This window comes from Canis lupus, chromosome 22 (genome assembly GCF_003254725.2).
Source record: "Canis lupus dingo isolate Sandy chromosome 22, ASM325472v2, whole genome shotgun sequence".
Lineage (NCBI taxonomy): Eukaryota > Metazoa > Chordata > Mammalia > Carnivora > Canidae > Canis > Canis lupus.
Window position 1 is genome coordinate 19,927,397 of NC_064264.1, and position 26,820 is coordinate 19,954,216.

Sequence of the window (26,820 nt, forward strand, 5' to 3'; positions counted from 1 at the left end):
CCCACATGGGTTGCTGACACTTTTTACTTGAAAAACATAAAGGAGTTGGATGATATTTCTGGCAATCACTTCTAACAAATGTTTTCATTCTATTGTCAACCTCCTCCTCCTCCTCCTTCTTCTTCTTTCTTCTTTTTTTAAGGAGTTATTTTAGAGAGAAAGAGAGAGTATGAGAGGGGCAATGGGCAGATGAAGAGGAAGAGACAGACTCTTAAGCAGACTCTGCTGAGTGTGGAGCCCAATGCAGGGATTAATCTCACCTCTCTGAGATAGTGACCCGAGCTGAGTCAGCTGTTAAAGTGACTGAGCCACTCAGGTGCCCCTTATTCTATTACGATTCTTACAAAGTAATATGGCACCCACTGAAGTCTTGTGGAGAAAAATTAAGGCCATCCCACCTAAAGTTTAGCATTAGCACAAGTACAGCCATCTTAGGTCCTTGTGAATAAGAACTGAACTTTACGGGGAAAACTGCAGAATGTCCTCAATGTCCTCGGCAGGTAATCCCATATCAGAAAGACAACAGAGCCCACACCCGTGGTAGAAAGTCCCATCTTAGAGTGAGAACAGAGCTCAATGCCCTTGAAAGCCCCATATCAGAATGTAAACAGAACTTGAGAAATTCTTCCATCCCTTCTGAAAGGATGGGATGAAGACCAGCCTAGACCTAGACCTAGACCAGCCTATAAAAAACCCAGCTGTAACCCACTTCGGGGTCCAAGTCCCTGCTCCGCTGTGTCGGGTATACTTGGACCCAAGCTCGAGCTTGCTAATAAACCCTCATGCGCTTGCATCGGTGTCGGCTCCTTGGTGGTTTCTCAGATTCGCAATCTTCGGCACAACAGTCTAACTTGAAAAAAAAAATTGTAATAATTCCTAAAATAACCAGTTTATAGTTAAAACTCAAAGTTATTAAGGTGAGACTTTGGACTTAGACTTTAAAGTTGATGCTGGAACTTTGGGGATAGTTGGATGGAATAAACTTATCTTGCATGTGAGAAGGATATGAATTGTGGGGCAGAAGCAGAAAGCTATAGACTGAATATGTCTCCCTCAAGTTCTTATGTTCCAATCTAATCCCCAGTATGATAGTATTTGGGGGTGGGGCCTTTGGGGTGGTTGGGTCATGAGTGTGGACACCCCATGAATGGAACTAATGTCCTTATAAAAGAGACCCCGGAGAGCTCCCTTGCCCCTTTTGCCCTGTGGGGACACATCAAGAAGACAGCTGTCTATGAACTCACCAAACACTGATTCTGCCTAGGCTTTGATCTTGGGCTTCCCAGTTTCCAGACTGTGAGAAATAAATGTGTGTTGTTTATAAGCCACTGAATCTATGTTACTCTTTTACCACAGCCTAAACTAAGACAGACTTAATATTGCATTGTTGGGGGGCACCTGGGTGGCTCAGTGGTTGAGCTCAGGGTGTGATCCAGGGGTCCTGGGATCTAGTCCTGCTTCTCTGTCTGCCTTTGTCTCCACCTCTCTCTGTGTGTCTCATGAATAAATAAATAAAATCTTAAAAAAATATATAGCATTTTTTAAAGAGTTAAAATGAAGTAGAATACTATTACAACTTGGAATTGTTTAGACCCACAATGCCTTATTGTAAAAGGCATGCAAACTCTGTATGAACCTTCATGCAAAGCAACTATTTAACAACCATGTTTATAGATGATTGGAAAATTATTTAAGTACACCCTTACATGAAAGCATGTTAGTTATACATAGTCGCTTTACCCAATTCAATTATCTTATGGGGAACTGGATGGGGAATTTATAGCTAAGAAATAAGACATTTCGTTTTTTTCCTTTTGAAGAAAATAAACTACCATTGGTGTGATGTTGGGCATAAGTGTCATCTATCCTAAATATATATTATTTTTCCTCTATTTGGATCTTTTAGATTTGCTACTTATCTAATTATTTGCACTGTACCAAAGTTTCTAAATGCTTATAGTATTTTCAGAAATTAAAGATTCCTATCAAAAAATAAAGTGGGGGCAGCCCGGGTGACTCAGCGGTTTAGCGCCACCTTCAGCCTAGGACGTGATCTTGAGACCCGGGATGGAGTCCCACGTCAGGCTCCCTGCATGGAGCCTGCTTCTCCCTCTGCCTGTGTCTGTTCCTCTCTCTCTCTCTCTCTCTCTCTCTCTGTGTGTGTGTGTCTCTCATGAATAAATAAAATCTTTTTTTAAAAAGTGGGCTTTGCACATAAAGAAATACAGTACTGCTTGTTTCCCATTTCTCTATTTCTTTCCAGTTAATTTTAATCAATATTTTATACAATGATATGCAATGATTTGATAGTACTAGGAAAGACAGCTTTAAATGTCCCTTCAGCTTGACTAAACCTTAGGTTTCTTCCCAATTGTAAGCATTTGATCTCCCTTTTCTTAGAAAACTTGCAATTGCAAATCCTCTCTTCCCCTTTGAGATGTAAATCTTCTACAAGCCTAGAGTGTCTTTCTCAAGGATCTGGGAGCCATCCTTTTGAAATGTAATCGTCAGGGAAAGAACCATGCCTATTTGCCAGCCTCTGTGGGAGGGTGGGAGCCTAACTTCAATGAGCACCAATTAGCCAGCACTGATGGCTTAATCACATTCACCAACCTACCCAGTAATGTTCTCCAGTACTTTTCCACTAACTAATTCTAGGGATGCAAGACACTTGCCTTTGTTTTAGAGATGAGTTCAATCTTCTCCCCCTTGTAATAGTCTTAAATAAATTCTTATTCATTATTTTAACAAGTGTCCGTTATAAATTTTTCATTGGTAATATGGTGCAAAGTCAGCCCATTTACTCACCCTTTAAAATTTTAATAATCTGAAATATTAATTTTAAGAGTAAAGGTATATTAGACAAAAACCAACACTGAAAAAACAATTTTTGTGTTTAAACTTTGAGAAATATATTTTTGTCTTGTTTTTGTCTTCCTTATTCTAAACTCAATTACATCTTTGCCAGTGTGTGGATCTTGTTGATAACAGCTACCAATTTGTGATAATTTAATTTGTAAAATTAAATGTTAAACCATGAAATTTTCAAAAAGAGGCTCAAAAAATTATTTTCTGGAAAATCCAGTGAGTATTAAGTAAAGTGACTACTTTTGGTGAAATAAAAAGGATGCTCTTTACATTACTAATTAAAATCTTTTGATTCATCTCTCAAAATGCCCAGTAGAATAGTCACCTTGTGAATTGTCATACAGACACGTGAGAATTCCCTCCACTGGGGCCATGGCATGTTCTTGCCATTTCCAGTTGTTCCCCTCTGCCCCTCCTAATTAAACCCAAATTATCCAAACAATGGCTGGCAATCAGCAAGAACCATTTCTTCCATTCTGTGAAATTTGTATGACATCTTCCTTCTGTTAAAGCCCTATAAACCATTCCCCCCCTTCTTCGGAGTCTTCTCATGTGGGTCTTTGTTGAATAAAGACTTAAACTGATAATACGTTACTTGATTTTTATTCCCCACTAAAAATATTTCCATGCAATATGTTGTTCTTGTAAAATTCAATTTGTGTGTGTGTGTGTATATATATATATATATATAATTATATATTATCGTATGTATATTATATAATGCAATGTTATTCTGTTGTGAGGTTAAAAAATATTACATTGAGTTATAAATATGCTTACCTTTCCACACATTAGAGAAATGCAAAAGAAATTATCCTCAGCTACTATTTCCAAAGTGTTTTTGGCAGACTAATCTCAAGAGGAATTTTGATCAGATAACTCTGAGATCTACTAGAGATTGAAGGCCAGGAACACCAGTGTTGCCACATCACAGCACATGCCAAGTATGATGCTACTTGTGTGTCACAGAGGCTTCAGCTGAAGGCAGTGGGAAGCTTATGCTAGGAACTAGATAGAACCAGCCCAGGGTTGAAAAGGCCCCAGGACTCAACCCACCCCATCATAAGGCACAATTTACATTAGTCTTTTAAAAGCTCTAATAAATTCCGTCTTTTAGAGGAACTCTTTAACTCTTCCTATTGTTGTTTGCTTGCTTGTTTATTTTTTTAATTCCAGCCTAGGTTTAAAGTTTTCTTTTTCTATTTTTAAAATAAAACCTATTCTGGGAAAATATTTTGGAAAATACTGTTCTAATATTTTTATGGGAAATGATCTTTTTATATAAGTTATGACCTTTACTCATAAAAAATGAGAGAGAAAGAAATATAAACAACATTTTATGAAATGTCTTCAAATATTCCTTGGCTGCAAATTCTGGCAATTATTCAAATCTACAAAGGACATTGGGTCAACTGTAACAAATCTAATCACATCTATCCAACAGTTTTAGGAAATGGTCCTTTGCTTTGCAACACTCTACTAATTTCTTCTGTGTTTTTTTTTTAATATTGCATTTTCGTAATGCAATCTTCATATATCTCCTCATAATTCCTCATGCATTCCAGATATTATGTAGTTGATAGAAGGTATATTTGTGAGTCGATTAATGATTTTCCATTTTCTAAAGGAAAGCGTTTAGTGTTTATAGTGTTTTGGTATAAAATTTGCATATTTAAAAATGAATATATGATCACTATATATAATTTTCATTATTTAAGTATATAACATTTCATCATAAATGCTATTAGCACAATTATATTTAACTTACCACTTGTGGTACGAGAAATAATAAAATTTACAAATGTTATCTGTATTACAAGCTTTCTTACAATTCAGCCAAATAAACCCTTTTGATTGAACTTAAATTGAGAATATTTTTCAATGCCATAAATAATGCTTAAATGTTCCCAATTCCGCTAAGATTGCTGTAGAAATAATACATAAAATAGAGTGATTTGCTTTAACAGAGCACTTTTTAGTGAAATAAGACTTTAAAGCACAGTATAGCGAGAGTAGTTATTAAAAAGACATCGAAGCAAAACCAAATAGGAAGAATTTATGCTCTTGAGTGCTTTGCCGAAATCCTTTCAGTCGTGTTGAAGCAAGATTGAGTCTATGCTTTCCCAGTTTTGTGTGTCAGGTAAAACATAGCAGGGGGTGAAATGAATTCATCTTTCTGTCTTCAAGTAAACTAAAAGCAATTTTTGTCTTCCCATGTGGTCACTTGAGGTGCTTGTCATGTTCAAGCTAATGATATCAGGCACCCTCAGGTTGTTTAAGTATTCATGAAGTAATTAAATTCTCATTAACATATAAATAAAAGAAAACTGAAAACAAGTTTAGCAGGCACCTAACATCTGTTCTAATGCTTTTAAGTATTAAAATGTGCCACACACAGAAGGAAAAGTGCATTCTGTTCTGGGAAGTATTTTGCATAGATTATTTATAGAAACTGTAATTAAACTGATTTGGCATATTAAAAAAAGTTAACAGCCGAGCATTATTTAGATCGTTTGTTAGTCTCTGTCACCTCAATAAGGAATTAAAAATAGATATGGGAAAAGTAAAATTGGGTTTTGTTTGTTTTACATTTCAGATAAAATTATCAGAATAGTTGAAGTTTATTTCCATCCTGAAACAAGATGGTTAAATTTCGCTCTATACAGGCGTACATCCCATTTTGCAGCTGCAACCAAAAGCCCTTTTCACTGTAAATTATAAAATGGCTTGGGTGCTTGTCCAAACATGTCACATAAATCTATAAATTTACCTTATTCACATATACAGATGATTTCCTCTTTAGTGCCTTTTATATATGGATTTGTCAAATGGTAAAGTGAAATGTATTAAAGAAAATCTTACCTTTCATTATTAACTGTTTGATTTCATGTTATTTGCCACTTATACTAGATTTTTTTTCATGCCATGTACTGTATTTTAAAATTGCACATTTCCCAAACCTTTTGCTGTTTCTTAATTTTTCCAAACAAATCTGCCATTCAAATAAAATAAGTTAACTTGTCTGACCTGGAATTATAAAATCTGTATGTTCACTAAAATAAGAAGGCCATGAGATCAAAATACTGTGCCCCAAGTATGAGTGGGAATTGTAGGAGAGGGAAAGAAATTTTCCCTCTACCCTTCTAAATTTTTGCTTGGGACCCCTGCATCCAATACAGATTAACAAGAGAAAACCATTGGATGCAGGGGACCAGTAAAGGTACTATAGAAACAGACCACGTGGAAATGATGGCTTGACTATGATGATAGTGGGGAACAGATAAGTTGCCAAATTTTGGTTATGTTTTGAAGATGAAGGCAATGTTACCTGGGGCAGAAGAGGAGTAAAGGGAAAATCCAAGGTTTTTTTTTTTTTTTTTTTTTTTTTTTTTCTGAGAAATTTGAAGAACAGTCATCATTTAATGAGATTAAGACTGGGTAGAGTAGCATTAAGGATCAGTTTTGAATGTGTCACATTTTATTTATTTATTTTTTTTTTTATTTTTTTTTAAATTTTTATTTATTTATGACAGTCAGAGAGAGAGAGAGGCAGAGACACAGGCAGAGGGAAAAGCAGGCTCCATGCACCGGGAGCCTGACGTGGGATTCGATCCCGGGTCTCCAGGATCGCGCCCTGGGCCAAAGGCAGGCGCCAAACCGCTGCGCCACCCAGGGATCCCGAATGTGTCACATTTTAAATGTCTCTTATCCAACCAAGCACATTAATCAAATAGGCAATTGAATGTATGGGACTGTTTCAGAGGCAAGATGCAGACCAGTGATATAAACCTTGGTAGGTAGGAGAAAAGTAATGGCATTTAAAATCATTAGACTAGAGGAGATCACAAATAAGATGGATGTAAATAGAGGAGAAAAGAGGCTTGAGGGCTGAGCTATTGAGCACGCCAAAATTTTAAGGTCAACGAGATTAAAAGAAATGGTCCAGGAGGTCAGAAAAAATACCAGAAAAATGTGGTTTCTCAGAAGCCCTGTGAAAAAAAGGGTTTCAAGAGGAGGAAATAATTAACACTGCCAAAGGTCAAGTAAGGTGAAGACTGAAAATTTATTATTGAATTTTGCAACATTGAGCTCACTGGTGATTTTGATTAGAAAAGCTTTGTTGAAAGGGTCCAGGTTAATGAGTGATTGAATGGGATAAGAGAAAATGTCAAGAGAAGAATCTGAAACAGGGAATGAATATAGACAACTGAGGATTAGTTTTTAAAAAGTAATATATTAACACATCTGTTTTGTGTAAATCACGTAATCTGCTTAGATAGGTACTTGGGGCACAACCACATGTCTTAGTGGAGCCTCCTGGTGGTCCTAGGACCGCCACCAGCAGCTGTGCCTTCAACAGAAAATTGAAAACCTGTTTCTGGACTAAAGACCATCAGTGGAAAGTTTCTTTATTTTGTACTTGCAATCCATTTCTCCTTTTTACCCCTGAGCCACCACTTTCCCCTGCCCCCCTGCCCTTCCTCTTTTGCTCTCTTCAGTGTATTAGTACACAATTCCCTGTTTTAAATTCCCTGGGTTAAATCCTTCCAGTTGGAATATCTAGCATTTCTTTCGTTCCTGACTAGACCTGAATGTTAAAATGGCTAATTGTGGTCTTCATTTTCATACCTTGCTTATGTTTTCCTTTTTCTAGGAAAGTCTTATAGTTTTTCCCCCTATGAATTTAAAATTTAGAGTACTTTAAGTATTCTGTTATTCTTTTGTGTAGATGTAGAGCTTTCCCCAGTAACTCCAGGTAGGTCACATGGACATTTCCTTCTCCAAACTTGAATGGCAGTCATTAGTTGAAATGTATAACATTGCAGTCACACTGTACATGGATAAACAAAAATATACACCTTTTTAATATTAATTAGATGAATTATTTGTGGAAAATAAAATGTTGTCCTGTAAGTTCTGTATGGTACAGTAATTTAAAAAGTTCTTTAGGTAAAGTTACTGGATTTCTCTGTATCCTCCCCTCCTCACTCTCACTCAAAACTGTTGCTTGGTCTTAAAAGGTCTTGTAGGGATTAAAGAGAAATAAATGCCCAGATCCATACAATGTCCTCTGTACCCTGGTCTCTCTGTCCTAACATCTGAACTGATTCTCGGATGGGTGGCAGATTCCATGCACATAATTTTTTTTAAAAACACTTTATTTATTTATTGATGATAGAGAGAGGCAGAGACATAGGCAGAAGGAGAAATAGGCTCCTGACGGGGACTAATGCAGGACTCGATCCCAGGACCCCAGGATCACGACCTGAGCCGAAAGCAGAATCTCAACCACTAAGCCATTCAGGTGCCTCTCATGTGCATAAATTTTGTTTGTCCCTTATAGCTTAAGTCTAAGGATGATATGTTTCAGGTCCACATCTCCCTTTCCCCAGAAATTTCCTAATTCCCTATCTATGTGACTTGACCCTTTCTTTCTTCACTCTCACTGACAGGCCACATGTTTCTTTGCTTGCCTGTCATTTGGCATGAGAAGTGAAACCAATATAATTTCCCTTTTCTTATTTTAAACAATACTCAGAATAATGAAAGGAACTTAGCTACGTTCTCTAGGAGATTATTGCTATTGGACAATAAGATTGTGTATCATCTAAAATAGCTTATGTAAGATGACTTAACAGTTGGTGTATCACAATTTTAAGACCTTCATCTCTAGGTTTTTTTTAGCAATTCAAAGATATTATGTAATGATATCTGGCCAATCCCAAACAAAATATTCTGACAGATAACTTCTTCTGAAATATTAGTAAGATTCCATTAAGATAGTATTTTCCCTTACTACCAGGAGTCTAATGAACTTAACTATGCTTGATCAAAAATTATTATTTTTTTATCCTAGAGGTCTTTTAGGAAATCAATTGACTGATAATTAGTCCTTTCTGTTTTAGACAGTCTTCATGATATACCCACTGGGTTCTTGTATAGCTACTCTCTACATGGGAAATGTAGGAAATTCAATGTTTTATAGACAACAAACAAGAATGGTGACTTGAAATAGCTAAATTCTGACCTTACTGCCTATCCACTCTACACCAGCAAGTTTAATTTGATGTGGCCAAGTACAGATTAGTATGAACAGTTTGTAAGGTGGTCTTTTTCCAAAATCTCAAACATTTTGGTGGGGAAAACCTTCTGTCTGTAGAAATGCTCCAACCCATCTAGCAAGTCTGTTTCCTTTGGAACAAAACTCAGAGAGAAGTCAGGCTGGGATTTAGCTCATTATTTCTATTTTTTAAAAAATATTTTAATTATTTATTGATGGGAAACACCGAGAGAGAAAGGCAGAGACATAGGCAGAGGGAGAAGCAGGCTCCATGCAGGAAGCCCAATGTGGAACTCGGTCCTGGGATTCTGGGATCATGCCCTGAGCCAAAGGCAGAGTGCCCAGTCAATGAACCCTCACTACTTCTAAATTCTCCTCCTGATAATCTCTGTGATCAGAAATAAAGATAAGTCTCCATTTCCTTTCTTTTTTACTTCCTTTAGACAAAAATCCACTGTTAAATCCAGTCATTTAATAAACTCAAGAGAAATTTTTGTAGTCAAAAAGCTCAACTTTGAGAGTGATGATAATATATTATGATTCTTTTCCCCCTCCCAAAACAAGAAGTTTTCTACCACAGATAATTTTGGCCTCTGAGGATATTTGGCAACATCTGGAAACATTTGATTGCCACAATTTGGGGGATGTTATGGGTATTTACTGATAAATATTCTTAAATTCACAGAACATCCCCCAACAATAAGGAATTATCTAACACAAAAATGTTGAGGTTGAAAAACACTTTCTAGACAATACCACCCTTTCTTAAAATAGACCATTAATAAATACATTTAGGTAGGGATGCCTGGGTGACTCAGTCAGTTGAGCAATGGACTCTCAGTTTGGGATCAGGTCATTTATCTCATGGATTGTGAAAGTGAGCCGCATGTTTCAGGCTCTGCACTCAGCAGGGAGTCTACTTGAAGATTCTCTGCCCCTGCCGCTCCCCCCCACACTCATGTACACACTCTTTTTCTCAAATAAATAAATAAATAAATCATTAAAATAAATAAATATATTTACATATAGTGATAACTTTTTTTTTTTTTTTACTTTATGGACAATGAGGACATTATTTGTTTTTTCTTCATTTATGTATTATTTTTGTCTAGTGTAGCTGAAATATTGATGTATCAAAGTGATTATAATGTATTATTCTTTTCATAAGACTTTCCAGACAAGCAGTATCTTAATTTGCAACACAATTCAGTAAGTATTTACTACACATTTATTATGCATAACTATTCCTGGAGGAACCAAATATGTCTAAATGAAAGTTTCCTTCAATCTAGGGGCTTAAAATCAGTGAGACCTAATCCAATAAGAACTATAATTAAAGTTTAAAAAAATATATTTGAAAGGAGAGGGGAGCAAAAGATTAATTCTTGCTGGGAAGTTATGGGAAGGTCTTATTCAAGCAATAAGATTTAAGCATGCTGGGAAATAATGTCAAAGTATTCAAGAAAAAGAACATGGTGACAAATGCAGCAATCTAAATTCCACAGTAAAGATGAGTTAATTCTAATCATCTTAACTCATTTAATATGCTTCATATGAGAAGTGAGGATTAAAAGAGATTTAAAGGATATTTTAAAAAGGTAAATTGTCATCTGGGTATTGGAGATTGTCTTTAAGCATATGGTTGCACATGAAAATATGCACGGAAAATGGAAGCAAACTTGGACATGCATAGAAATGGAATATTTGAATTTCAGATTGGTTGTTTTACATGTTGTACACTAATAAGTATTCATTTTGCATTTTCTTTGGAAGAGCAAATTGAAAGCATTTGCCTAATCAACAATATAGGTGTATCTTCAAACTTGTATTTTCTTGTAGACCAAGATTTGATTTAATCACAGGTTAATAAGATATGTTTGGCCTATTCATATGTAAGTTTGATTTTATAGGGTTTTGGAGGCTGTTTGTTAAGATTTTGCTTACATTATGTGGTAAATTAACAAAGATACAGCTAAATTAATTCATTTATACAAATTATTTTTTCCATATTATAAACTTTGAGAAGTGTAAAAGGAAAATGTTTTCTTTTCATGCTATTATAGGCCAGTAGAATCTCATCAAAAATTTTCTCAAAGGTCAGTAAGTTGTATTCATAAAAGCAAATTTCAATCATCTTGGACATACTCAGCAATTGCCATGCTTATGTATTATGCTTGACTATTCAAGTTCAAAAAAAAAAAAAGCATTTTGAGGTCCATTAGATTGTTTTTAGATGGGACAACCTATAAGCTAATTTCACCTCTGAGGAAACTTTTGAGGAATATTTGCTTATTTTACATTACATAATTTGAAACAAAAAATTGCTTATTAACTTCAATTTGCAATCTAAAAATCTTAACATTGCTATTGAAACTATTGTATTTATTGTTTCAAAATTCTATTTTCAAAATTGTTAAATCAATTTTGGAATACTGAGATTTGTAATATTAAAAGTGATAGTAAATAAAAATTTAATAATGTTCACACAAAAATATGTTATTGTAGTCAAATGCTACATGAATTACAACCTGTATCCCTTAAGCAACATTACTGAATAAAACATTATTTTAATAATAACCACTAGTTTGCACATGCTTACCACAAATTTCATATTGATTTAAATTATTTTAACAGAAAATATTTGACAAGTTTAGAAAGCAGCTATTCCTGAATGTTCATATAACTCCTCTAGGTCCATAGAAAGATATTTATCATTTTGAAATATCGGTTTCTGGGAGAAGCAGAATATTTTCTGAAATATGTGTGATCTGTGACACCCAAGACATTTCTATATATGGCTAGCAGAGTGGGCTCATTCCTAGTCAATCCATTTATTCTTGATATTCAGTGCTAAACACTGAACACAATGATTGAATTACTCAAGTATATATGTTACCTGTTCATGACAGAAATTATCAGATGTGTCTACGTCACAGACATTTGTTCTACACATATGCTGGGCCTGATGTTTCCATTAGAGACACGTTAGCTTTTCAGGTCACTGGGTGAACACTTCATATTTATATAATAGAATCAGAGTTTCTGAAAATATGAATTATGCCATGAAAAAAATCAACATCTTTGGAAGCATACTAATTCTTTTATGAGAGTAGAATATTTTTAAGCAATTTTTTTGCAACTGCAAAGGTGAGGCAGCAAATAGTGTAAAAATTAACCTTAGTAGTTTAAAATAATTAACTTAGAACCAAATGGTAACTCGATCTCTGTGAGTGGCTCAGTAGTAATTATGTACCATTTTAGAACTAGACTTAAGAAAGCCATTTTAAATGAAATTGATCATAATCATAAAGTGAGTAAATAGGAAAAAAGGGATTTGAACTTTTAGCCTTAGTGACTTTCCATTAGAATCAGAAGAGCTCTTACAATAAAGGCTTTCTTATTTGCCACTTATAGAGGGTCAAATACCCTCTTTCTATTGTCTTATTATCCGGCCTTGTTATTAGAATAATGGTTTTCATGAGAGGTCTGCAGGTTTCCCATTATCAAGCATGGATACAAGATATGTGAATAAGACAACTTGAGTTTTCAGCATCAGAGTTCATGAGGTCACTTAGTTTTGAGGAGGGGGAGCTTCATTTCGGACTAGAACTTCTCAGTTGACAGAATAACTGAATACTTATAGACTGGGCAGCAGTATGAAAGGAGGTTATTATTTTCCATTCTTATTATGTATAAGTATGCAAATCAGGAAAAGATATTTTCTCCTTCTGGGTAGTTCTATAGTTCCTAAAACAGTATTTTGTCTATGGTTACCTATAACGTATGTATGCACACATACAGAAACATATACAAATGTGTATATGTACACACACATACATACACACATATATATGGAAGATGCTAGGGATAATTGTACTAGATAGATGTTTCGATTTTGTTCTCATTCAAATGCCTTTATTTCAGTAAGATGGATCTATTGAATTTCCACCACATGTTCTCTTCTTACCCAAAAAGTTTTAAGAGAAACCATCTCTGTGTACAGTTATTGCTGTGTTATGGTCAAGCATCATGCATTGTAGCAGACAGGAAACAGATAAATTGCACATAACTCATATGTGTCATCTAAGCCAGAGCACTGTTATTCTTTTTTCCAAATGAAATATAATTTGGACCCATATCTAAATAAGTGACTTACAATGAATAAAATGGCACATACAAACATGATTAAAATATATCAACAAAATATATTTAAATTATTTTATTATTTTGCTCATTAAACAAAGCCTGTAAGCACAATTTAAAATATCATTTACGTAAATGATATTTCTTTAGAATATTTTTTTTCAGAGATGTATAGAAATAGTATGAGAATACCATTGCCTCTGGTTTATGTTTTCTTACAACAACTTCAGGGTTCAGTGAATTTTAATGAACACAAATAATAATACCCATATAATAAAATAAATTAAAAGATATAGGCCCAAAGCAGTTATCTGTAACTTAAGTGCATTTTCTTAGAATACTAGGAAAACAAGACTCAGAATAGGCTGCAAATAATTTAATTTGTCTGTAGTTCATGAAAGGCAAATTGTATTTTCCTTTATGTTTTTCCATTTCCTGAATGTCTACTTTTAAAATATAAGAATGTATTTTAAATATATTAAAAATACATTTTTAAAATGGGTGGCATATATTACTATGCTTTTAAAAGTAGGTCTTTCATAGTTGAAATAATCTGCATGTCTATTGGGCTTTCACTGTCTTAAAGTTCTACTGGAAACCAGAATATTCACTGACTAAATTCATGAAATTATATATAGGCTTGACTCTTACTGGCTTCTCTGTGACTCTGTAAGTAACATGTTTTACGTGTAAATGTCTGCTATATTATTTACCTATATAAACTAGCATAATTCAGTAGTTATTTGCACAACTCTAGAGTAAGTTAACTGAGTTCCAAAAGCTTGTCCTACTACACACTAGCTCTTTACAAGCAGTTACCTGTAAAATACAGAAAATAATTATACTAGGATTATTATAAAGGTTAAATAAGGTAATAAATGTAAAACATTTAGAATAACATGTAGCATATGGCAATCTGAATATAAATATTAGCGGTACTTCATTTTCATTTTTAAAACTGAATTTAGTGTTGAACATTGTTTGGGGTGGTGAACCCAAATGGGGCATCCTGGTAAGAAGTCAGTGATACTTTGCCAAATATTGAGGTGCCCTCCCAATAGCAGCTACATTGTAGTTATATATCCTATTTTTATATGCTATTGAACATCTTTACGCATCCTTAGACCTATTGCTTTGAATTTTAGCTCTAAAATGGCACACGCCATAGAGCATCTATCCAGATAGTTAACAAATTGTTCTTTGTCCTTAATAAATATCATTGTAGAATCCAAAAAGATCAAAACTAAGACCTATACTATGAGAAGTGGCATAAACTCTGCATGTAGTATAGGGAGTCAGGACAATAATCCAGAAGAAATAACGTTAAAAATAGTTACCAACAGAGAATTATCTACACAGGAAACCTGGTATGGAGGAACAAAAAGATAATGGTCCTGAATAAGGGGTTAAGGACTTGAGGAGTCTCAGGGGTAAGAGAAATCCAGAACCTGTGGAAAAACATCTAACAGTTAATTGTGGGGACACCTGGGTGGCTCTGTGGTTGAGCCTCTGCCTTCTGCTCAGGACGAGATCCTGGGGTCCTACGATGGAGTCCTATATCAGGCTCCCTGCAGGGAGCCTGCTTTTCAGTCTGCCTATGTCTCTGCCTCTCTCTCACTGTGTCTCTCATAAATAAATAAATAAAACCTTTTAAAAAAAGTTCATTTTGGAGTGCAGAGTGTGAGAAGATGGAAACAGATAAAGCTATGTCAAACTATTTAAAATGCACCACTAGAAAGAGAAGATGTTGCTGAAAGAAGTTATACATAAAGGGAAATGGTTAAATTTACCTTTAAGAAAGAGCACTCTAGGAACTTTGTGGCAATAGGCTATGAAAGATAGGCAAATCACTTGGACAAAGGATCAATATTAGTCCTTTTACTGCAATCAGGACTGATTGCTCTCCAGGTCTTCAGCAGAGAAATCAGGTTTGTGATATCCCTTCATCACTGCATTGGGAATCTCCTCAGCCTTTATAATGTAGATCGCTGGTTTTCAGGATCTCAGGACTTTCTCTGTTGCTTTATTTGCAGCTTCTTGAGAACATTCTTATGTGTTTATGTGTTGAAATATCTGAGACTTGCTTGTTTTAAAGTGTCGCCATTTATTCTAATGGTGATTCTATTTTAAGTAGGTATAAAATGCATAGTATAATAATTGGCTCTGATTTAGGAACAGTATCAACATTCAGAAAGTGAAATTTCATTCTCTGTATTGAACCTTTGTTTGGACTAATTTTGGTTCTTGTTATTTTTTTTTCTTTCCCTAGAAGATTTGAAAATGTTATAAAATTATAAAATTTTATAAATCTTTGAAACTTGAATTCTGAAATTTCAATTGATGGTCTTTAATGTAGATATTTTCTATCCATTTTACTGAGCACACTTTTAGTCCTATCAGTGTTGAAAAATATCTATTATTTTAATTAGTTTAAGAGAAAAAACACAGAAGTGATATACTTGGGGGAAAATTGGCAAGGAGCTATCCACAACAGGATGGGCTCAGTCATGATAAAAATCAATATATTTCAAGCCTTACACAACAAATTATTCTCTGGGGATTTAAACTTCTTTGGTTTACAGAAAAGGATGGATGGTGTCCCAATTCTTTTTAAGAAGTTATCATATTGATATCGAAAAGCTTGCATCAAAAATAAAAGGAACTTAAACATATTTAGAAGTAGAAGTGCTAAAACACTAATATTAATGATTTATCTACAAGATACTGTAAAAACTATAAGACATTAAGTATTAGTAGGTTAATTAGCATAACGCAAATAAGAGTATTAATATATACTCTTTTAATGGATGTAGAGTAGATCATTTGATAGATTTCACCACTAAGATTAAAACTCATAAAAAAAAAAAAAACTCATAATAAGGTGATCACCTTGGCAATCAAACCTTCTCTAGAAGTCTGAGAAACTCCAAGAATTTTACCTTGTTTGATCTCTTTAATATAATAAAAATACATATTCATTCAAAATCAACATATACTGTCATATTTAGGTTTGAAACATTGAAGAGATTTTCATTAAAATCTCAAGTAGGCCTTTCTAAACACGATCACAGTTAGAAACTTTTAATTAAATTGAGTGACAGTGTTGACTGCTACAGTAGACATTGTCAGTTGCTTGCTCAAAGCTGTTTTCTCCCACTACTTCAAATTGCATTATCACTGATTCCTCTGAATGCCCATCTGGGTTACAGAGACTGGAGAAGCAATCTTTTGCTGAGCTTCTGGAAAGCTTATAATTCTTAAAAAAAAAAAAAAAAAAAAAAAAAGACCCAGAATTGAAATCATACCCAGGATTAATATAATTTTGTGAAATCTAGAACGGCTGCAAGAATTTTTGCAGGAAACCATGTGAGAAGACAATGCTGAACATTTTTATGTTTACAGAAGTATGCTATATCAAAGATGGACGAATCTTGTCAGAATGCTTCTGCTACCACCACTAAACTCACCAATTTTGCTGGAAAATATAATAATCGCCAATGTTTGCTATTACTGTTAGAAACAAAGGCCAACATTGTTGTTGAAGAATGGGGATGTGAAATATTCTAAGCATTTAAATTGTTGTTTGAATCATTTTAATAAATAGAATAGAAAGTCCAAGTCTATTAGCAAAGTTAGGAGTTACATATAAGTGGACCCACACAGGTTATTTTGTGTGACTTTGTGTGTACATCCTTTGGTATCTGGCTTCTAGCACTCAGCACATTTAATGTTCGATAATGCTGTTGTATGTTTGAGGAGCTTGTCAGTTTTTTACAGCTGATTATTTCTAATTGAATGTACATATCACAGTTTATGCAACTCCTTATGTTGTTAACCATTTTTTTGGCTATTATCTGGAATGCTGCTATGTTGTACTGTTTTCATGTTTTTGGGTAAGCACCTAAAAGTGGAATACCTGAGTTACAAGGTAGATACATGTTAAAGTTTTTAAGAGACCAATTCTCCAAAGTAGTTGTACCATTTTATACTTCCACCACCAATGTATGAGGGTCATGGACTTTTCTAATATTTGGAGTTATCATTTTTTAAATTGATTTAGTACGTGGGTGTATTTCATTGCCTCATTATGATTTAAGCGTTTTTATTTCCCTGATGACTTAATGGTGTTGAACAATTTCTCAAATTCTTCACCATTTTCATATATTTTGTGAAATGTTTTGCTCATTTTTATTGACTTGTCTTTTATAATTGAGTTTCAATAGTTCTTAGTATGTTTTGGCTATAAGTACTTTTTGAGTCTTTAGAATATCTATGGATTTTTTTTAAAGATTTTATTTATTTATTCATAGAGATGCAGAGAGAGAGAGAGAGAGAGAGAGAGAGACAGGCAGAGGGAGAAGCAGGCTCCATGCAGAGAGCCTGACATGGGACTCGATCCTGGGTCTCCAGATCACACCCTGGGCTGCAGGCGGCGCTAAACCGCTGCGCCACCGGGGCTGCCCTATCTATGGATTTTGTTAGCGATTTTTTTTTTAATGAGGAAAAATTTTGTAATTTTTGATTAAGTCTAATCCATCCTTTTTTTTTTCTTTAATAGTTATCTCTTTCTTTGATTGGTTTGAGAAGTATTTAGCTATGCCAAAGTCATAGAGATACTTTCTCCTTCTCTTCTAAAACATTACATTTTTGGTTTTTACATTTATGACTCTGATTCATCTAAAGAGGATTTTTTATTTTTGTGCATGGTGTGAAGTAGAAGGCTTTTTTCCTCCCCATATTGATATTCCAGCACCATTTGGTGAACAGATTTTCTATTCCCCAGTGAGTTGCTTGGCATTCTTGAAGATTACTTGACCATCTATATGTACATTTATTTCTGTACTCTCTATAGTGCTCCACTGATCAATTTGTTTATCTTTCTGGGAGACCACACCGTATGGATTACTGTAGCCTTATATTAAACCTTGGATTCCTAGGGTACCTTGTGGCTCAGTCAGCTGGGTCTGCCTTTGAATGAAGTCATGACTCTGGGGTCCTGGGACAGAGACGCGAATCAGGCTTCCTGCTCAATGAGTAGCCTGCTTCTCCCTCTCCCTCTGCTGCTCCTCCTGCTTGTGCTCTCTCTTTCTCCAATAAAGAAATAAAAATCTTTTAAAAAAGTCTTGGATTCCTTCAACATGTTGTGTACATTTCTCTAAATTGCTTTAGCTATTCTTGATCCTTTATCCATTCAAAAAAATTTCAAAATCATCTTCTCAATTTCTAGAAAACAATCCAGCTTGGATTGTGACTGAGATCAGATTTATGCTATAACTCTATTTCAGAAGAACTGATATCTTAATGCTGAGTCTTCTAATCCATGTTATAGAATATGTTAGTTCAAGCCAGAATATTATTAAATTTTTAAAAAGTAGAATAAACTTAATTCTAAAAAGTAATAAACTGCACAAAGCTATTTGTGCAAGATATATATTGAACATTGTTCCTAATATTTGTAAGCTGGCACCAATTAAAATCAATAGTAGAATGTTTAACTTTCAGACATTGATATGGAATAATGCCATATCATTAAAATGATGGTAAAGAATAATTGAGTGTGAAAATAGGGTTATGATATGTTCATATGGAAAAAATAGGAAGTAAAACAATATGTATATTATGTATACTTTTTTTTAAAAGGTTTTGTTTATTTATTCATGAGAGACACAGAGAGGCAGAGATATAGGCAGAGGGAGAAGCAGGCTTTATGTGGGGAGCCCAATGTGGGACTTGATCTCAGATCCCTGAGCCGAAGGCAGACACTCAACTGCTGAGCCACCCAGGTGTCCCAATGTACACTATTTTTGTAAACACACATGACTACTGACTACCTAAAATATGATTCTCTTTGATGTTTAGCTTCCAGTTTTTTCAACTAGAAATGCCTTTTGTATATTATAAATGCTTTCAAATTAGAAGTATTTTTACTTTGCATAAAGCCATATCAGTGCAAATTTTGCTGTTTACAATTTTTTTACCTATAATTTCTAATAGAATATAAACTCCCTAGAATGATACACACACCTCCACACATATTTCAGTTCTGCTGAATGAAACCTACATATTTCAGGTACAACAGGTGATATGTAGTTTTCTAAATTAGCTACATATTTACATACCAGCACATTTTTCTATTTTTAAAATAATTTTATCTGAAAAACCATTATATTCATATATATTCAGATAATCTGAAAAACCATTATATCAATATATATTCAGATAAACCTGCTTCCTTTGAGATAGTTTATTCTCTCATCTGGCAGAATTAATGGCTTCGATTGCCTTTCAAGATATGAAAGAGCCATGTGATATCGGTTATGCATAAGAATTGCAGACAGCATTTCGGGCCCAACTGAGTTTTTTAGATTATGAATTAGTAGCAGCAAAGCTGACAGAGTGAAGTACTTTAGTTTTTGGACCACCAAGTGTTCTGAAGATAGGAGGGATCAAACCATTTTACTGATTCAAGGTTGGGTTGTTTTTTTATTTTTAGGAGATAGCACAAAAGGATAAGGAGAAGAACAGAAGTAACGGTATCAATATGAGAATAGTTTTAATACTCGGTTATAAGGATGAGTACAGGAAAAAGTAGAAGAGAAGGTTTAAGGAGACATATGAGAACGGTCAAAAGTATGGAGTGTTTATGTTTAGTGTGATACAGAAGAGGGGTTCTGGTCAGAGTGAGAAATCTTCAATTTAAAATTTCAGAGATGAACCCTTATAGAGGCTGCTGAAAATCAGTTTGCATAGTTGGGAGTAAGTGGTTGAAATTAAGTGAGCATGAACATTTGTATGTAATGAGAATTTAAGAATCTCAGTAATAGTCATCTGTGTGAATATTGTAGTCATTCGAATTATTTAAACGTTGGAGGCCAATCAGGGGCAGACAGAAGGAATCATAAGAAAGCAGAAATCAGAATGCATGTTGTGGGAATAGTCAAATTGCATGATCTTAAAGGACAGAAGATGTTTTTACATATGGCTAGATGCATCACTGTGCAGAAGGAGCCATGAGGTAGGAGGAGAGTGTTCCTCTAATCTCGGATTATCTCAGATGCCAAAAGATGAGGGATGAAGGAAAATAAAAAATAGTTCCTTAGGAAAGCTGCAAAAAAGATGAGACTTGTTTCCATCTGAATTTCAGTAAGACAACAATAAGGGATTATTTGGAAAGAATTATGATAATGTATGGGAGTTTTATTTATTTCTTTTTATCTATGGAATAAGATTCTAAAAAACAGTGAGTTTGGAAAGAGAAAATATCAGTTATGGATTGTCTTCAGCTGCACAAAGTAGATAACAGGTAAAAGTGGCTTGAGAAATGTTTTTGTTTTTAATATAGAAAGAATATCAGAGTTAGGAAGTCCTTCATTAGCTTCAGGAGGTTACCGTTTTCACAGACTTCTTCAATCTCCATGCTCCACCATTCATAGTGACTGCTATAATTCTCATAGTCACCTGTCTCAAGTTGACCTTCAGCCTTGTATTACAGGCTGTAATAAGACACTAACAAGCAAACAACAAGGAAAAAAAGGATGATGAGTATATGAGAACGTAAAACACATCCAAATGTTTCAGTGGACTTCCGCTGATACCTTAGAAAATGTTGCAGTGGCAAGGGAGGCTGGAAAATATAGTTTTATTTTGTTTTATCTTGTTTTAATTTTATTTTTAAATTTTTCTAACAAGGCCCATTGTCTTGTTAATTAAATCAGGAATGTTTACATCTAACTCCACCTTACCTATATGTTTTAACATTTTCATTTTAGGATTTTTTTCCCCACTAAATTTAAATATTTAATTACTGAGACTGATGATTCTTTGTTTCCTACTACCATCCACAAGAACAGAAAAAAGGAAACGATGGGCAGGAAGGTACAGAGAGGACAGAAGAGAGGGGAGAGGGAAAGATGTGATCCTTCATTTCAGCCAGTGCTCCAGTATGTGAAAAATATAGTCTGGTGGTAATGATTACAAGTGTTTTCTCAAAAAGAGTCACAGTGTTCCTAATTTGAATTGATTATACTCTCAACAGATTTGAAGTGTAAGAATTCTAATGAATGCTGTTGAGGATAGGGATGGGAGACAAAAAATTTCCAATCTCAGTAATGAAATATTTAAATTTGATGGGAAAGACCCTAAGATAAAAATGTAGATCTCTAGGTAAGATGAGGTTGATTCTAAGCATCTTGTTTCCCCTTTTACACAACCCCATACTTTTCCATAACCTCATACTATTATAGATTACTTCCTCAAAACCATAGCATAATTATGAGAAATTAGCAGAGGATTACATAATGCTTAAGTAAGAAATAAAATTTAATGATACGGAAAAAGTGTTATAGTATGTTGTTAATGGTAAAAGACTATTACAAAAAAAAAAAAAAAGCTTACAAGACTGTGTGTACCTTCTAATTCTTTCTAATTCTTCTCCCCTCTGTACACATAATTGGAGGGATATTTACCCAACTATCAAAGTTTTTTTTAAACTTTTTATTTAAAAATCAATTTAAATAACATATTGTATTATTAGCTTTAGAGGTAGAGTTCAGTGATTCATCAGTTGCATACAACGAGCACCCAGTGCTCATTACATAACGTGCCCTCTTTAATGCCCATCACTCAGTTACCCCATACCCCTATTTCTCTTCCCTCTAGCAACCCTCAGTTTGTTTCCTATAGTTGAGTCTCTTATGGTTTGCCTCCCTGTTTTCCTCTTATTTTCTTTTTCCTTCTCTTCCCCTATTTTCATCTGTTTTATTTCTTAAATTCCGCATATGAGTGAAATCATATGGTATTTGTCTTTCCAACTATCAAGAATAGTTACACTTGAGTGGAAATAAATTTTATTGTCTCCGTATCTTTTTGTTCTTGCCATATTCAATATGAGTTATTATTTTAATAAAAAATTTCAGCATATATACTTTTAATAAGGGTAAATATTTAAGCTTTTGCTAATTGACACTTTCTGAAAGGTATTTTCCCCTTTAATGACCCATGTCATACATATTCTTTCCTACATTTCTGAGACCAGATCTGATTGCTACTCCTTAAATTGCACTATTTTCAATCATAATCTAATGAAACACTTTATTTGGGGTTAGAGATTAGGACACATTGCTAAACCTTGGGACAGTTTCAGGAAAACTGGTAAATCTAGCTACTTAGTATTAGGAGCCAGAGACAGCTCCATTCTTGCTCATTAGGAAGTTGGAGTGATTACTTGCATTCTAAAGAAACCAAATGTCTTTGAATATTTTATAAATAAGACAAGCCACATAATATGCTATTTTGAATGTTCTAGTGTTGTTGATACTGCATAATGTGATGCAGCCTGACATTACAGAGATCAGCTTCTTTTTTGTTTGATGCTGTTCTTAAAATGTTTTATAGCAAATCATTATGCAACATGTGCATTTATCTTCATATTACAGTGACAATATATTTGTAAATCACAGAATCACTGCATTATATTTGCATTTATTTCCTTTGGTAAAACAATAGTTATATATTTTATTCTTATAATTTATACAACCTTATTCATGCACACACTAACTAAAACAGCAACAAAGAACCCTAAACTTCTTGTAATCACACAGCTATAAACACACTAAGAAAAGGATGTGATAATTAAATGCTTTTGGGTATACAATGAAGATGCTACTGGGAGAGACTCAATAGTTCATTTTAGAATTTCCATTAATTTTTAGGCTTGCTGAAATCTAAGCGGAAGCCAGGGGAAAAATACTTATTTAGTCACTGGGTTGTTCATTCCACAAATAGCTACTGAATGCCTACTATGTGTTATGGTTCTCTATAAGCTCCAGGAATAAGTACAACACTAAAGTAAAAGTAATTGTCCTCAGGGGCATTGCAATTTTTGGCCTCTTTTTACATTTTTTTTCTTAAATAGTGTTTATATTTTAGAGCACATTTAAGGTATCATCAAAATAGAGTGGAAGGTACAAAGACATCACATATATAGGTACACACAACTTTCCCCATTATTGACACTTCTACCAGAGTGGAACATTGTTACAATTGATAAACCTACACCATATCATCTAAAGTTCACGTTTACATTAAGGTTTACTTTTGGTGTTGTACATTCTGTTGGTCTGAACAAATTATATTGGTTTATCATGATATGTACCCATCATTGTAGTGTATGTACAGAGTAGTTTTTCTACTCTGAAAGTACTTTATGCTTCTGTTTCTCCCTTCCTTCCTCCAAACCCTATCACAGTTTTAGCTAAGAATTCCAGTAAGATGTTGAAAAGAAGTGTTGAAAGGGAACATGATTAGCTTATACCTGATCTCAGTGGGAAAGCTTCTGATTTACAATTAAAAAGTGAGCTATATAGGTTTTTGTATATGTTCTTTATCAAGTTAAGAAAATTCTCCTTTATTCCTAGTTGTTCAGAATTTTTACAATAAATGGATATTATGTTTCATCAAATGCTTTCTTTGCATCCTTTTTTTGTTTTACTTGTTTTGTGGTTGTAATGTCTATTTACAATGTGTGCAATATACATGGCTATAAACATTAGCAACTAATCCAAATTTGATAATTAACTTTGTGTTAATTTGATGAGCCAAGGGATGCTCATTAAGCTGGTAAAATATTATTTTGGGGTGTGTCTGTGACAGTGTTTCTGGAGGAGATTAGCACTTTATCATTAGACTGAGTAAAGAAGATCCACACTTACCAATGTGCATGGGTATCAACCTATTGGTTGAGGGCCTGAATAAAACAAAAAAAAAGTAAAGGAAGGGTACATTCTTGCTCTCTCTACTTAAGTCTGATGCTTATCTTCTCCTACCCTCTGGCTTTGGAGCTTCTTGCTCTTGGGCCTTGAGATTTGGAATTTACATCAGCAGCCCCCCTTTTCTGAGGCTTTCAGCCTTGGACTGGGAGTTACACCAGTATGAACCCTCTGGTTCTCAGGTCTTCAAACTTGGAGTAAATTAAACCTCTGGCTCCAGGTTTTCCAGGTTTCAGACAACAGATTGTGGAACTTCTCAGCCTCCATAGATGAGTGAGCTAGCTAGCTAACCTAGCTAGCTATCTACCTACCTATCACTTAACCTATATTATCTATCTTCTTTGTATACACTTTTGGTTCTGTTTCTGGAAAACCCCGACTAATACACAAGTCCACTTTCAAATAACACTATACCACTGCACAAATGAGTACTTTATAATACAAAAGAATCCTAATTCCTCTCTTTCATTCCTTGTTATCATTGCTGTCATTTATTTCACTTAATACATAAGCATACATGTGTATATTCTAAAAATATATAATAAATGAGCACATACATTGTTGCTATTATTTTGAACAAACCATTACCTGTTAGACCAATTAAAAATAAAAGTTTTTATTTTATTTTCACTGATTCCTTCTTCAATGTTCTTCCTTTGTGAATAAGGATAATTTTTCAATGTACACAAGTCTATGTCGTTCTCTCAACACTTTAAATATTTTACTTATCTCTCATCTTGCTCACACCAATCATGCAGGAAAGTGATATGTAATTCTTATCTTTGTTCCTCTATAGGTAAAGTGTTTTTCTTCTACTGGCTTCCTTCAAGGTTCTTTTTATCTTCGATTTTTGTTTTTTTTTGAAAATGGTATGCCTAGGTGTGTGTGTGTGTGTATGTGTGTGTGTGTTTCTTTGCACTTAACTTGCTTGGCATTTTTTGAGCTTCCTGGATCTATGGAGTGTTGTCTGAATGACTGGGAAAATTCTCAGCCAGTATTGTTTCAAATATTTTGTCTGTTTCTTTCTTCTTCTTATTTTATTCCCATATGTGTATGCCATACAGTGTACAGTTGTCCCATGGTTCTTGGCTATTCTATTTATTTATTTTTTAGTCTTTTTTTTAAATCTGCTTTTCAGTTTTGGAAATTTCTATTGTGAACCTCAATGCCACCTCAAGTTCACCAATTCTTCCCTCAGCCAGTCTCCTAGTAAGCCTATCAAAAGCATTCTTCATGTCTGTTACAATGATTTTGACCTCTAGCATTTTCTTTTGTTACTTTCTTGGTAGTTTCTATCTTTCTGCTCACATTGCCCATCTGTTCTTACCTGCCCTCTGCTTCATGCATTACAGCTATTAGCATATTTATATAATTACAGTTGTTATAAATTTCTGACTTGACAATTCCATCATCCTTGCCATACCTGTATTTGCTTCTGATGCTTTCTCTGTCTCCTCAAACTATGTTGTTTTGCCTTTTAGCAGGTCTTGTGCTTCTTTCTTGACTCAGGCATGATATACTAGGTCAAAGGAATGCGCCCCCTCTTGCCACCCCCCCCCCCCTCCCAGCCAAGCCACATAATGCAGCCTCAGGCTCCAGCTGCACCTTGTTTGCCCTTCTGTGAGCACCCTTCCTCCACTCCTCCTCACCAGACTAGGCCCCAGCCCCAGCCTGTGAGCCTCCCTTACGGAAAGAGAACATTTTCTGATGTAGGTAGGGGTGTGGGAGAAGGGGCCAGCTACACTACAGCAGGGTGCTGACGGTCAGGCTTGGTCAGAAAGAGTCAGCAATGCCGTAAGGTTGTTCTTCCAGTGGCAAGATGTGAGGAAGAGGCAGAGATAGTCTCCCGGGTTGAATTCTCGACAACCTGGAGCTGCTGCGGCGGCGGTGGGAACAACTGGCCCGAGAATGTGCAACGGAATGTTGTGTTTAGATCGTCGAGGCTTTGGACCTGGGAGGATGGGGGAAGGGGCCCCGAGTTTCTGATTCAAAACCCTGTGTCCGGGACCCCTGGGTGGCGCAGCGGTTTGGCGCCTGCCTTTGGCCCAGGGCGCGATCCTGGAGACCCGGGATCGAATCCCACATCGGGCTCCCGGTGCATGGAGCCTGCTTCTCCCTCTGCCTGTGTCTCTGCGCCTCTCTCTCTCTCTGTGACTATCATAAATAAATAAAAATTAAAAAAAACCAAAAAACCTGTGTCCTTTCACTGGGCCCTCAGTTCTCCAGGAAGGCCAGACTTGGGCCTGTGCCTGTTCACGCCTCCCATTCTGGCCTCAGGCAATAGCTCCCGGCCCCGGCCTTTGCCTTTGCGCCACCGTCTTGGCAGCAAGCACCCTGGGGCTACGTGCCGCTACAGTGTGACACTGAAGGCGACAGGGCGAGGCATCTACAAGGATTAGGGTGTGCCTGACAGACGCTGTGAGGCAGATACCTCACTACTGACCTGGAGAGGACGGTTTTCCCGGCAGCCACTGCACACACAGGTACTGCTCACTCACTGTTCCTTGCGGGGCCCCGCAGATCTCTCAGCATCTCGCGAGATCGGGTTTCCACGGTAGTAGAACAGGGACTGCACAGGGTTTCCGGCGGGAAACTGCAGGGTTTCCGGGTCTCCGGCCTCTGAGGCGCCTGTGGTTCCGCGCGTTCCAGCCGGTCCTCTCCCGGCTGCCCGGTACCCAGAGGTGAGGAGCGGAGGCAGGAGGGGCTTTCTGTTGTCCAGTGATTACGTCTGAGTTGGTTTTGTTGTTGTTGTTGTTGTTAAGATTTTTATGTATTTATTCATGAGAGACAGAGAGAGAGAGAGAGGGGCAGAGACACAGGCAGAGGGAGAAGCAGGCTCCGCGCAAGGAGCCGGATGTGGGACTCGATCCCGGCTCTCTGGGATCCCGTCCTGAGCCAAAGGCAGGTGCTAAACTGCTGAGCCCCCCGGGGATCCCCACGCCTCAGACTTTCAGCCCGAATCTCTGAATTATTAACTTCGTT

The 26,820-nt window shown here is 35.6% G+C and overlaps 1 long non-coding RNA gene across 4 annotated transcripts in view; it reads right to left on the bottom strand.

Moving 5' to 3' along the window:
• Positions 1 to 26,399, bottom strand: part of LOC112678776 (uncharacterized) — a 120,623-nt gene extending 94,224 nt beyond the window's left edge. For 2 of the 4 annotated variants that reach the window (XR_003147833.2, XR_003147831.2), the window contains exon 1: positions 26,282 to 26,399. This is a non-coding gene — a long non-coding RNA (uncharacterized LOC112678776). The other 2 variants (XR_003147832.3, XR_003147834.2) reach the window with 2 other exon arrangements.
• Between the last annotated feature and the right edge of the window lie 421 nt (positions 26,400 to 26,820).